The following is a 13,385-nucleotide window of genomic DNA, read 5'->3' as shown; positions in this document are numbered from 1 at the left end:
TGAGAGGGAGAAGCCAGGGACGGGGCAGACAGTGCTGCCCCACCGTGGCTTCCTAGGGACTGTGGGCCTGGCCTGGAACTGCTTTTCTAGGCCAGACTAAGCGGTTGGCACCTAAGGCCACCTCAGCCTGTTGGCATGGGCTCATCCCTTGAGCACCGGGACAAGCACATTCTGTGCCTACCTCTCAGATCCCAGTAACCCTGTGAAGTTGGGCCTATGATTATTTTCATCTCACAGAAGAGGAGACAGAGGGAAAGGATGAAGTCACTTGCCCAGGGACACACGGCTACCAAGTGGTGAGGCCAGGCCTGGAACCAAGTTTGTCTACCCCAGAGCCAGGTTTCTTACCCACACAGTCCTAACTGGCCCCCCGCCTTTGGGCCCTCGCTCCCCTGCCCTCCAGGGTGCAGGTGGCTCCAGGCCCGTCCTTCTAAGGCTCCAACTGGTCGTGTTGGTGTCCTGCTTTAGGAACAGGGCCTCTGTGCTCACGCTCAGGCTCCCTGCCGCTCTGCACATGCTCTTCTTTTTGCCCCAGCGCCTTCCCCCGTGTCTTGCCTGAGGCACACGTCTGTCTCCCTCTCTCACTTGACCTCCCAGATCCACTTCCCTGTGAAGCCACCGTCCACAGTGAGGCCCCCTTCCTCCTCTGCCCCCAGGAGCAGCCGTGGCTGCTTCCCGCACCCATCACAGCACCCATCACAGCACCCCATCTGGTTGTGCACCTCAGACGTGAGCTGCTTAAAGTGGGGTCAGGGTTGTTTCCCCTCCAAATACCCAACAGCCAGGATGGCACTTAGATTTCCAGATAGGACTTCAAGGATTCCATTCATTGCATGTATTTCCCGAGCATTTCCCCTGTCCCGGCCACATTCTGGGGCTGGAGGCAGAGCAGGAACAGAGTAGGTCCCTGCTCTCAAGGGGCCCAGGGTGGTTGGCGGGACAGAGAGCAGAGGGGATGGTGATCAGTTTCTTGGCAGGGCAGCTCCAGCTGGGGTGAGGATTGGGGTGGGCACAAGGTGGGAGTAGAGGCACCCCAAAGGGGCCTAGGCTTGACAACACAGAGGGGAACTGTGTGGCACCATGGGACCGAGAGGCTTGTTTGTCAGGGTCTGAGGCTTGCTTGCTTGCTTCATTCATTCATCCATTCATTCATTCCGCACATCCATTCTCTGCCCAGCCCCGAGTCGTGGAGGTCCTGCAGTGACTAAGAGATACCAGCTTTCACTCGTGGAGGTTGGACTGGGGCCGCCTCAGGCAGGATTTCGGTCTTTCCTGGAACTGAACTGTTCCTCAGGTGCTTCTGAGAGAGAAGGACAGACTTCCTTCTGGGATCCCCCCACCCTTTACAGAGAGAGAGAGAAGCAGAGGGAGATAGAATTCCAAGCAGTTACGACGCCAGTGCAGAGCCTACTCTGGGCTCCATCCCATGACCCTGAGATCATGACCTGAGCTGAAACTAAGAGTCACACGCCCAACTTAGCCACCCAGGCTCTCCCTTTCTGGGCTCTTCTTAGGGATCTTGTGCCTGCCTTTCTGGAGGACTAGGCAGCAGGAGGAGGCTGAGGCTCTGGGGCTGCTGGCCCCAAGACAGGCCGGTTGGTTTCGCCGAAGAACAGACGGAACACAATAGCTCGATTGTGAGAGGTCTGACTCCCCCCACCCAACATGTGAACATTTCTGTGATCAGGATGTGTCTTACAATTGATGGACACGTGTAACAGAACATTGTAACGTTTTAACTGCCGCCCCCCCACCCCAGGCTGTCGTTAAATCCGTCATATGGTTTACAGTCAATATTAGGGAATATGGTTTTTTACAGAAACTACTCTTGGCATGAGTTTCTGATGTGACCTATCTATCACCACAAACTCCCAGTTGCCAGTGGCTGAATAACCCTTCTATTTGGGGTATTTTATATAAATTCACAGAGAAGAATGCTATTCAATGAATTGATTCATTCTTAAGATTTCCCCAGTGTGTCTATCCAGGATGGCAGTGGGCTGGGGTAGGAGGAGTCCAGATCTGGGTTTGAATCCTCGCTTTTTGGTCCACTGGTGGAGGAACGTTGGCAGAGGTGCTACAACCTCTGAGCCTCAGTTTCCTCCTCTGTAAAATGGGGACAGCACCACTCATTTGGTGCCCTGTGCCCCCTCGTCGCAGGTCTCTTACTGTTATACGTCTGTGTGATTGCTAGATTCACCTTCTACCTCCTTCCAGTGGGCCCTGAGCCCCACCAGCAGAGCCTTTCCACATTTGACTGCTGTCTGCTGAGACCACTTCGGGTGAAATGGGCTATGATTCAGAGAGGCCTGAAGCTGCATGTCCCTGCCTGCCTGCCTTGGGCGGGCTGCTGCTGTTCATTCTAAGGCAGTGGTTGCTGCCTCCCTGATGTGGTCAGAATTGCTCGAGTGTGGCAGTGCAGACTGTGAAGACCTGCATGCTGGTCCTGCAGCCCGCGGACTCTCCCAAGTAGGGACGTAGGAAACACATGAATGGTATCTCAGACACATGGGTGAAATTTGCCCGAGGCTCCGCCCTGCTGAGCCGGTGCCAGGGTCCCATGGTGCTGTGTAGCTGTGCAGAGGCTCATCTGTAAGAAGAGGTAGATAAAGCCTGTTCTGTGTCAGAGAGAGGCCTCTTTCACAAGCAAGTGATGCATCGAAGGCAGGTACACGTGGTTTTTAGATGGCGTGGTGTGAGCATTCGGTAGGACAGCAGCCAGAACAGACTTGGCTGCTGGGGGACCCAGTGACGGGGTCAGGAAAAGAGAAGTCAGGATACCTTGACCAGGGCAGTGGAGTGAGGAGGGGAAAAGTATAGACTTTGGAGCCAGGCTGACCAGGGTTCAAGAACCGCATCATCGGGACGCCTGGGTGGCTCAGTTGGTTGGACGACTGCCTTCGGCTCAGGTCATGATCCCGGAGTCCCGGGATCGAGTCCCGCATCGGGCTCCCAGCTCCATGGGGAGTCTGCTTCTCCCTCTGATTTCTCCTTGCTCATGCTCTCTCTCACTGTCTCTCTCTCAAATAAATAAATAAAATCTTTAAAATTAAAAAAAAAAAATAGAACCGCATCATCACCAACTGTGTGACCTTTGGGCAAGTTACTTAACCTCTCTGAGCCTTAGTTATCTCATCTGAAAACTGGGATGCTAAAACTGGCATCTGCCTCCTAGGCTTGTGTTGAGGATGAAATGAGACAATGCATGTGCTTCCTTAGCTCATCTTGTACTTAGTAAATCACTGTGGGATGGAGAAATGACAGTCGCTCTGCCCGTGAACTTAAAGCAATACAGTGCAGTCCTCTCCTGGGCCATGTGTTTTACACATTTTGCCTGTTTTACCATGGCTGCCTTTATTGAGTAGTAATTGATCTAATTTTTGTTAGGCAGGCCTGTGACGTCAGTCAGACAAGGCTACCTGGAGAGCACAGTGAGCCACTGTAGTTCCTGCCTGGAGCTGGGAAACTGCAGCTTCTGCAGCCCCAGAGTCCTGTGCCAGAGACGCACATATCTAAAGAAATGCTCTCTGGAGTTCAGGGAATCCACTGTGACCTGTGGGCCCACAGGAGAGAAGCTACTGTCCTAAGCTAAGACGCACCAGCGTTGGCCTCCATATGGTCAGAGGTGGTGATGGAGGTGGGGTTTGGGGGAGGAGTCTTTGCGTCCCCCTCTGCAGCCCTCGGACAGGCCCGCCGCTCGTCTTCCTGCAGCATGGAGTTAGCTCACTTTCCTCACTACTGTGGTTCTGGCAGGAGCCCGACGGGCAGACGAGGAGTGCCCGAGTGGGTGGTGAGGATACACCACGGTCCCCTTGGGTGGAGGGTGTCTGCACCCTCTGTTAGTGTGGACTTCAAGGACCTGGATGTGTTGCAGTTCCCTCCAGACATAAAGGCCCCCTCCGTTCCTGGGAAGACCTCCCCCCCCCCCATACCACCACCACGTGGGCGGCAGTAGTGGCCACCAAGCTGGCTTGCCTGGTGGGATTTTCTGACAGCCCTCCTAGGTTGTCCAGCACGGAGAGAATCTGGGTCCCTGCAAATTTGATTGTTATGGGTTTGATGCTCTGTGCCTAACTTTTTCTGAGGGTTTGCCTCACAGCAGATGCTGTGCGAAGGCATTCCCGGCCATGATCCCATGTGCTCCTCCTAGAAAGCAGTGGAGTGTGGCTCGGAGTGCTGGGTTCAGGTCCTGGTGCTGGCACTTACTAACCCTATGGCCTTGGGCACATCCCCGAACCTCCATACCTCAGTTTCCTCCCATAAAGGTGGGGACAAGGGCTTGAACAACAGTACCCTGTTGCAGGATGGCTGTGAGGGTCCCGCGAGCTGGTAAGCGTCTGGCCCAGGGTGAGTGCAGTGTGTTAGCCGTTGCTAAGAGACAGCTGGTGTCATTCTTCCATTTCGCAGAAAAGGAAACAGGTTTCAAGAGACTGAGTGCCCTGCCGAGGTCCCGGGACTGCTGAGTAGAGGAGCTAGGACCTGAAGCTAGCTCACAAGCCCTACCTTACTCTGCCTCACCGTGGGAGAACGCATGTGGGGAGCATTGGGCCAGCTTCGGAAGTGGCATTCTCGGCTTTCCTCAGAGCCCCAGTGAAAGGAGATCCTTTTCTGAGTAACCGAACTGGCCTCTGGGAGCTCTCCTAATCCCACAGCAGAAGCAAGAGCTGACCCGTGACACACATATCACAGAAGGAGAAGGGAGGGATCAGTGAAGAATTTCTGTTGGGAAATGTTATCTAATGCTGAGTGCTTTCAAGGGACTCGGAATGTGGAGCCGGCGCTGTACCCCCCACCGGGTGCCGGGGAAGACTGGTCCTCCCCTCTTTCAGTGCCACAGTCAGCCTGCTGGAGACCTGGGCTCCTGTCCGGTGCTGGGCGGGATCAGGCGTCTGTGGACATGCAGGGAAAGCCGGGGCAACGCTTTGCCCTGAGCCACGGTGACGGAACTCTCTAGCTGGTGTGTCCCCCCCAGCTCCGGACCCCTTCGGTCCTCTCCTCTCCAGCCGAGGGGTAGGCAGAGGCTGCTGGGCTCCAGGGAACTTTCTGAACAAGGGCTCCCGGCTCTGGCCGGACAGTGTTTGCTTTTGCTTTTGCCTCAGCATAGGGTCTAGGCAGAGTGCATAGGAACCCAAAACTTCAAAACGCCTTCCCATGTCCTTGGGCTACTCCTGTCCCCCTAAGCACACACCTACACACAGGAACGCGCTCACGCACACACCCCAGCTGCCGGGCCGTGCCCTGGAGCCGCCTTCCTTCACCCCAAAGGCTCTTTGCAGCACAGTAGGGCTTACAGAGGAAGCTCTCAAAGCCCCAGCCCGTGGTCTCATGCCCCCAGAACACCACCCTCGGCCCAGGTGTCCACAGTCTGCCCCAGCAGTGACTTTTTGGCTCCAGAGGAAAGCAAGAGTGACTCCCTCTGGGGTGCAGCTGCACACACCCCCAGCTGGAGGGGTCAGGGTTCTTGAACCCCCAGACATGGGGCCAGCTGCTGCGTCTTGCCCCCTTGTCCCTTGGTGCCACGGAGCTGGCCCCTTACCTTGTCACTCCTGCTAGACTCCCCGGGGCAGCTCCTCACGTGCTCTACCCCAGACGTCAGCAGGGCAGCCTGTCCATGGCCTCCAGGAGGGGTCCCCGAGTCGCAGGCCGGACTGGCCGCCAAGCAGCCCTGCCTCACTGGCCTCTGCTTGCTCCGCGGTGCTCCACAGCTGGTCTTGCGCCGGGGGTGGGGCGGGGGCTGGCCAGGGGTCCTGCTGGGGCTGCTTACAACCTGCCTCCTCTCCCAGCAGGGGCCAGCGGCTGCCTCGGTGCCATGCTCTGCAGGTCAGGGACTCAGGAGGCACTGCTCAGGGCTCTGGGTCCATCCTCAGGCCGTCGGCAGCAGCCTCATTTGAACTCCCCACTCCTTTGTGGAGCCTTTACATGCCGCCGGAGGAAACTGTGAGCACAGCCTGACCCTGGTTGGCTGCAGGCACTTCTCTCCACCCACCAGTGCAAGAGGATCCCCCAGGCCCCAGAAAGGCTCCGGGCCTCCCCTCAGCCCCAGACAGAGGCGGGCCGCCCGGTGATGTCACACTAACTCCGGCCCCAGCTGGCCCAGCCCCTCCCGCCCCAGCCCGCTTAGGCGGCCCTCCTCGCCGGCCCCCTCCTTCCCTGGCACGAGCAGCTGGGCCGGCTCTACTCCCTGGCCTGCCCGCCACTAGCGCGCTCTGCCGAGGCAGACGGCTTCCCCTCTGACTCAGGTGATGGGTCTAGATCTGCTCTAGCTGCACAGGCAGCAGGTCCCCCCACTGAATGGTTCCCTCATCCCTGCACTGCCCCACAGAGCCCCAGGTGAGCAGGGGGGACAGCTCCATACAGATGGCTTCTCCCCATGGGCACCCTTCCTAGAGGCCTCTCTCTCACCTCTAAACCCCGGGGAGGGAGCCCAAGACTGTGCACAGAAGCCAGCGGGATCTGTGCTGAAGCTAACAGGAGGCAGTGGCCTGAGACACGGGAAACACCACAGGCTGGCGGGGGTGGGGGCTGTGCATGGGAGAACCGCCTGTCACTTACCACCTAGAGGCCTTGATTAAGTCACCTCACGGTTCTGTCATCCCTTTCATGTATCAGTAAAAAAGCGAGGACCAGTGATCTAGCTTCATGGATTCCAGGGTATCACGCGGGGGAGGGCTTGGCGCAGGACAGGAGCGCCCCGGCGGGCTGGACTCAGCACTCGGGAGGCGGGCAGGCCGGGACTGCACTCCCAGAACCTCTGTGGTGATCTCCAGACCTTCGAGGACCCGTGATGAGAGGCCCCGGCACAGTCTGTCAGTGAGGTGGAGCGCACGAGCGTTCGCAGAGTCAGAGCAGAAGGGAGAAGACCGCGCCAGAGCCCCATGAAGTGAGCGATCCTGCAGACACACGTGTCCGCACCGCCGGCAGACAGGGGAGGCCAGCGGGTACCGGGGCGGGAGCAGCGGGGTGCACGTTTGTGTCTCTGCCTGGGCAGCAGCTCTGTGAAATACTGGTGGTGACTCTTCCTTCCTCTTTAGAGAAGTTTAGTGATAATGGTGGTGATGACGCTCAGGTGCAGATTGGGAGAGAAGCTTCGGTGGGATTCTCCTCACCATCAGACATAGCGCACTGTGTTGCTGGGCCCTGGGCAAGCTTGTCCACTGTGGTCCCCTGCTCCTCAGGACTGCCCCTCCTGTGTCGGCAGGGAGCAAACTCTGCTTTTCGCCTCGGCCCCTCCCAGCCTGCTCAGACGCACTCCCTTTGTGATCTGTTGGTCTTGTTCCTTTTTAGAAGGCGAGTCTTCACCAGAAGACTACAGTAGCTTACAGGTGACATTAGCCGGACGGTCAGGTTGGACAGTGTGCCCCCTACGACCACCGTGGGGGTGAAAGCACCCGCCCACTCGGGAGGGTCCCTGTGCCAGGGCTGCACAGAAGCCGCGGGAGGCTGGGGACTCCAGGCGCAGCAGAAGCACATAGGCTGGAGTCGATCCTTCCTGCGCGTCCCCCTCGTCAGCCTGGAGGCTGGCATGCTTCCTTCTCCTCCCCTTCCTCCTCTGTCTCACGAGTGTCTTCTCCAGGATGTGTTTATGGGGAACCTGCTCTGAGCTGACACCAGGAAGTCAAAGTTGCTCTCCTCACAGAGCTTGCAATCAGGAGGGGAGACAGACAGACAGACCCATGAGAAGTGCTAGATGCTAAGCAGGTCTCTCAGCAGGAGGCTGGCTCAAGCCGGGCAGTCGGGGCAGGCTCCCCAAGCGTGTGGTCTTTCAGCTGAAGCCTGATGGATGGGTAAGAGTCAGCAGATGCAAGTTGGAGAGACGATAGTCCGGGTAGAGACAATAGTGTGAAAGACCACGTGGCAGATGGCTTTCTCGAAGATGGCCCCAATAATCTCCTACTCCAACACAAGAACTTGACACTCGTCCCAGTGAGACGTAGGGTCTCTGTCCCCTCCCTTTGAATCCAGGTGGGTTTGTGACCTCCTTACAACCAGTGGAGTGCACTGGAAATGACACTACCTGCTATCCAAGCCTGGGTGAGACGAGGTGGTGCAGCTTCTGCCTTGTTCACTGGGAAACTCTCTTTTGGAGCCCCGAGCCAGGCTAGACCCTGGGAAGTCCAGCTACCTGCAAGCTGCTGTGCAGAGGCCCGGGGTGACATGGGTCCCAGCTCACAGCCAGGAAGAAAGATGCCTCTCAGTGATTCAAGCCTTCAGCCATGAGTCAGCTCCTGCTGGAGTCTTCCTGCCGAGGCCCCAGGCATGAGCCACTGTACCGTTCTGCAGCTGAGTCCTTGACCCGCAGAATCCATGAGGATAGGAAAATGGTTGTTTAGGCTACTGAGTTTTGATGGTAATTTGTTAGGCAGCAGTAATAACTGGAACAATTATAGGGAGTTCTTCCCAGGACTGCATTTGTCTGAGGAGAGACAAGGAGCATGGCGGAAGACGAGGCCTTTTTGGAGGTGGGACTTGATCCAAGGACAGTGGGAAGCCACGGAAAGCTTTCCAACAACTTGCTTTTATTTCTGAAAGGCCCCATTAGGTGTTGAGCAGAGACTGAGTTGGCAGGAACCATAGACAAGTCACCTGGAGCTGGTGGGCGATGGTTGCAGCCATCCTGGTGAGAGAGGCAAGTGGAGGCGATGGGACTCGCTGGGTCAGAGGGAATTTCCAGGACCCACCCCTGCGGAACAGGTGCAGCCCAGCTCCTGGATTACTAGAGCATATTTGCTTTCACAATTCACAGTTCCTAGGATCCCGTCATGTGGGAGAGGAACACCAGGATGGCCTTGCCCCATCCATGTTTGCATATCCCTCACCTTTGAGGTGGCCTTGGGTAGTTGAGGATGCTGCTGGAGAGCTTAAGTTGTGCAGTCAAATTCTACCACTTCTACCACTATAGCTTCTACCACTCAGCTATAAGCCTCACTGTCCTCAAACATAAAATCGAGATGTTACAAGGACTTAACTGATGGGGCTGTTGAGAAAAATGAACAAGATGGCAACACACTAAGTGTGATGTGTACCGGCTAGTACACGGTACTTACTCACTGTTGGCTGCAGTAATCCCCATCGCCTCCTTTCCTGGGCTGTGAGTCCTGGAGCACCGGAACACGTGTGGGTGTGGGCCACACAGAGCTCTCCTTCTGGGCAGCCTGGTACAGAGGAGTGAATAATCGAGTGCCTGGCTGGGGAGGATGAGGAGCTGTGGCTCAGCGTCTAACAGACCTGGGCTCAGATCCCTACCCTGTCACTAACCTGGGCAATGTCCTCTTTCTCTCGCAAACTTTGTTTTCTCATTAAGAAAAAAATTTTTTTAAATGATACTACTCATTCCTTAGGGTGTGAGAGGACTGAGTGACATGATGCACCTAAAGCACAAGGCGTGGCATTAAACATTCAGTGGTTGCCCAGGAAATGGGGCTGTTGCTCTTCCTGCGTCCAAACACCTCTCTGCTCTTGCTTGCCAGGCGCCTAACTTCAGCTCAGAATCTCCGTGACCTCCTTGAGAAACACCCTTCCCACATTTCCAGCTGACTCTTGGACCAAAGTATCATGTGACCAAAGCACATGAGGAGAAGAGAATCTCCCTTTCTTTTTTTACACTTTTTTTGATCAGGATGTTTTTCATCCTATGTGAGGTTTACACGGTGGCAGAACACAAAGACTCTTAATTATGTCCCCCAATTTGTTTAAACAATTTCATGTGTCTTCATGTCTTATCACCTTTCTAACAGTTACAGTTTTTTTCTCTGTTGGAAATGTTGGGCTCTTCTACTGAGATACTGTATATGGCGGAAGTGCGTGGGCAGTGTGTGTTGTAAAAGGGGGTGCTTAGGTGGGGTTGCAGTGTCTAACCAGCATTTCAAGCCTCACAGATCCCTAGTTGCCGGTTTTCCCCTTCCCTTCGGTAGTTTTTAAATGCCTTTCCATTGTCTTCTGGCCTGCATTGTTTCTAATGAGCAGTCAGATCTGCTCCTTATTACTGCTCCTGGGTATAGTGAGTCTCTTCCCCTCTCATGTCTTTTAAGAGTTCTCTTTATCTTGGTTTTTAGCAGTTTGTGGTGTGCATAAGTGTGGGTTTCTTTGCATTGATTCTGTGTGGAGTTCACTGAGCTTCTTGGATCTTTGAGTTGACGGGTCTCACTAAATTTGGATGTGTGTAAGGCGATTCAGGGCCATTATTTCTTCTAATATTTCTTCAGTACAATTATCTCTTTCCTACCCTTCTAGAACTGCATTTACACACTTGGTGTTGTCCCACAGGTCACTGAAGCTCCCCTCCTCTTTCTCGCCCTTCCTCCCTCTCTTCCTTCTTTCCTTCCTTCCTTCCTCTTCCTTTTCCTTCTCCTTCCTGTGCTTCAGTTGGATCATTTCTATTACTTGTCTCCACGTTTACTGACCTTTCCTTCTACAGTATCTAGTCTTTGATAATTTTATCCAAAGTATGTTTTATGTCAGGTACTGTATTTATTGGGTCTAAAATTTCCACTGGTTTATTTTTATAGGACCAATTTATCTTCTGAGATTCTCTATCTGCTCATTCATTCTATCCTTCATTTCCTGAAAATCCTGTACATATATATAGTAGCCATTTTAAAGTTCTTTTTTTTAACTAAGTCCAACATCTAGCTCATCAGTGGGTCTGGTTTTATGGGCTATTATTTTTCTTGAGCATGGGTCACATTTTCCTGCTTCACTTGTCTATCATTTTAAAATTGTATAACTGGACTTCTTGTATGATACATTGAGTGACTTTGTATTTTATTGCCTTCCTCTAAAGAATGTTGTGTTTTGCTCTGGCAGGTGGTTAATTTACTGGCTTACCCCCTTGGTCTTGTGGAGGTTTGGTATCTAGGTTTTGTTCAGGTAGGTTTATTTTGGTTTTGTCCATAGTCCTAGGGTATAACTCTTAGTCCTGGGCTTACTGGGAAGTGTACACTAGGGCATGGTTTCAAAAACCGTGTCTCCTCCAGCTTCTGTTGCTTTGGGCTGTTCTCAGGTGCTTTCAAGCAGTTGTTTTGTGTATTGTCCAGAGCTTATCATTGTTACCAGCCAGAGAGTTAGTTCAGTACAATCTATTTTTCCATTTTGGTAACTGGAGCTCCCTGCATTCCAACTGAATCTGTCTTCTCCCTCAAACCTCCTGTATTCCGCCTGCTTTCAGTGCCCTTGATAAACCTAGATAACTGGTTCTTTATTCAGTTCTCTGCCCTTCCTGCTCTTGGTCATAGTCTGTTGGGAAATACCAGCCCCAAGAAGTCATAGATTGATTCAGCTCAGTATACCCACCTGGGCACTGGAAGAAATGTGTTGTCCCCACAAGCCTTGTTAGATAATCTTATGTAACTAATTATGATACGCTAGGCATCAAGCTCAACATTCTGTAGGCATCATTGTTTCCTCCTCTCATAACCTATGAAGGAAGTATTACCATTCTGTTCTACTAACAAGAAGACTGAGGCTTATCGAAGTGAAGTTCCTTGCACCAGTCCACACAGCTGGGAAGTAATGGGACTGGGATTAAGACCCACATCAAAGCAATCAGAAACACAGTTGTCCTGAAAACAAATAACATCTCTTTAATTCTAAGACATTTTTTTTTCTTGTTTTAAGATCTCTGAAATCAGGAGGCTTCTTAAAGTTAACAGCCTGTCAGGGCTAATTGGCCACACTTTTTCTTTTTTTACTAGAATGTGACACATTTAATAGTTGATGACTTCTCAGATTCAAGGTCAAGGAATTATGGCAGTGTTAGTGATGGGGCTCCATCCAGTGAGATTAACCCATGGTTAAGGGACAAGGAAGTACATCTCCTCCTCTCCTGGTCAGCCGGTCTTGGAAAGGTCCAGGGGAGTGTCCAGCATCAGGAAGCCTGTGAGGCTGCCAGAAGTCGCCCTCCCTCCAGATTTAATGCAACAGCTGCCTCTAAGCTAAGACTCAGCCAGCTGGCCCCTCCTATTGGGAGGTGCTGTCGTCAGGTCCTATGGCTTGCCGCCCCATGTCTGTCAGGGACACCATGTGTTCCCTGGCCCTGGTAAGAAGTTTGGAGACTCACGTTTATGGGGAGATTCTAAGGCAGTGCTACTGGTTATCCTCTACCGCCTGGTGTCACAGAGGATGTCCCAGCACACGGAAAGCCCTTTGAGGACATCATGCTGTTACATGCTGGCCAAACAAGTTTGTATGTTCAGTTACGAAGTCGCTTCGAGAGCCTGTTGTTAGCTCATGTACGACCCTTTTCATTCCCCCTTCTCCACCCACCTGCCAGGAACAGAGTCAGGGTAGCCCGTCTCCTCAAGTGTGGATGTCAAGTCACCTAGCAGGCAAACACATTTGCTCTTCAGTCAACAGATATTCACTGAACTCCATCTGAGCACTAGAGTTTGGGCTCCAGGTCAATGTGCCCAAAGCCAATTTGCTAGGATGTTCAGTTGACTGGTTTTCATTTTGTCGTTCTAACAGCATTTTAAGGAATGTTCGATTGGCCTCATCTGCCCTCTTCTTACTGCAGCTGAGGCAGAGGCCTGTCCCCAAGAGGGGAGACGAAAAAGCGCAGGGAAGAGAGATTTTTTTTGCTGGTTTTCTTTGTATTGTCATAACAAAAACTTCACAGAAATTTTCCAAAGCTGTTTAAAATCATTTCATGCTATATAAACATTTTTAAAAAGATTTATTTATTTGAGAGAGAGAGAGAGCAAGAGCACAAGCAAGGGGAGGAGCAGAGGGGCAGGCTCCCCGTTGAGCCGTCGCAGGACCCTGAGATCATGACCTGAGCCGAAGGCAGTTGCTTAACTGACTGAGCCACCCAGACACCCCACCTATATAAAACATTTTAAAAATTGCTTTTTGGAACATTGTCTGTGTCAGACAGTGTCAGACTGTGGGCAATTTTATGGCCAGGCGGGGAAGACCACAATCCCCTTCTAGACACCTGCTGGAATTCTCCTCCCCAGGAGCAGCCGAGCTATTGCTGACCTTGCTTATCTCTCCTGGGGCCCGAGAAGGCAGCTGAGCAGATAACTGAGGGCTTCGGGAAAGAGACTGAGGGGACGAGCTTCCCAGACCGGAGGCCAGGGTGGGGGACGAGCAGGGGTGCTGGTGCCGCAGTGGGGGCAGTGTCGTCAGGGAGCCCCGAGGGCGCGCCTGGGATGGTCTTGTCCTGGACCCTGGAGCATCTTACTGGAGGACCAGCACGAAGCAGCACATGGTAAATGTCTGTTGAATGGCTCTGTGGGAGCGCTAGCCTCACGTCCAGGGCTTCTGACTCAGCGTCCTGGCGCTGAGGGCCGCAAGAGTGCACTTTAGGAGTCTGGCTGGAAGGAGAAGGGAGAGGAGACCCAAACTAAGAAAGACGGCCTCCCTGGCCACGCGAGGCTGCTCCAGAC

The 13,385-nt window shown here is 53.4% G+C and overlaps 2 protein-coding genes across 13 annotated transcripts in view; one reads left to right on the top strand and one right to left on the bottom strand.

The window, feature by feature from the left end:
* Nucleotides 1–6,053, bottom strand: part of ANGPTL2 (angiopoietin like 2) — a 35,308-nt gene extending 29,255 nt beyond the window's left edge. The window contains exon 1 of the mRNA XM_059143187.1: nt 5,537–6,053. The gene's annotated coding sequence lies outside the window, so the exon portion shown is untranslated. The remainder of the gene's footprint in view (nt 1–5,536) is intronic.
* Nucleotides 1–13,385, top strand: part of RALGPS1 (Ral GEF with PH domain and SH3 binding motif 1) — a 272,513-nt gene that overhangs the window by 167,668 nt on the left and 91,460 nt on the right. The window lies entirely within an intron of this gene.

Source organism: Mustela lutreola, chromosome 12 (genome assembly GCF_030435805.1).
Source record: "Mustela lutreola isolate mMusLut2 chromosome 12, mMusLut2.pri, whole genome shotgun sequence".
Lineage (NCBI taxonomy): Eukaryota > Metazoa > Chordata > Mammalia > Carnivora > Mustelidae > Mustela > Mustela lutreola.
Note: the sequence above shows the minus strand (reverse complement) of the source record. Positions and strands in the feature narration are given on the sequence as shown.